This window comes from Gymnogyps californianus, chromosome 8 (assembly GCF_018139145.2).
Source record: "Gymnogyps californianus isolate 813 chromosome 8, ASM1813914v2, whole genome shotgun sequence".
NCBI classification, from domain to species: Eukaryota; Metazoa; Chordata; class Aves; order Accipitriformes; family Cathartidae; genus Gymnogyps; species Gymnogyps californianus.
Genome location: NC_059478.1, coordinates 6,690,469 through 6,691,019, shown reverse-complemented (window position 1 = coordinate 6,691,019; position 551 = coordinate 6,690,469).

Sequence of the window (551 nt, the reverse complement as noted above, 5' to 3'; positions counted from 1 at the left end):
TATGCCATCCCTCAGTGCAGCTGAGGAGGACTGGGGTTGGGGATTTTTTTTTATGTTCAAAGGAGGAAAGGAGTCGTCAAGGAGAAGCTGAACTCTCTATCACTGCAATCCCTTCCTGCCCTCTAGTATGGCCCTTCCCCTCCCAGGTAAAAGCAAAGACAACAAAGTCCCTGGTGCCCAGGCAGTAGTTTTCCTTGCTCCGATGGTCCATGAGGTCCTAATCTCTTCCCTGTTCCTTTTCCCCACTGTGCCCCTGGCCAGCAGCGGATGCTGGCGAGTTCTCCATGGGCAGCAGCCAGCCTGCAGCAATAATGAGAGCAAGTCAGGCAGTGCCATCCTATACAAGCCTCTGTCTGCTCTGCGTGTGTGCATCTGCGAGAGCGCGCGCTCTCGCTCTCCCTTCTCCCCCTTCTCTCTCTTTCGTAACCCCCCTCCTTCCACCAGCTCTTGTTCTTTTCACGAGATGCAGGGCTAGGAAGCCAGGAAAAGTGGCACAGTGCTGCTGCTCCTCCAGAGATAATTGTGGCCGGGCGGGTCCTTCGCCCTCCCTG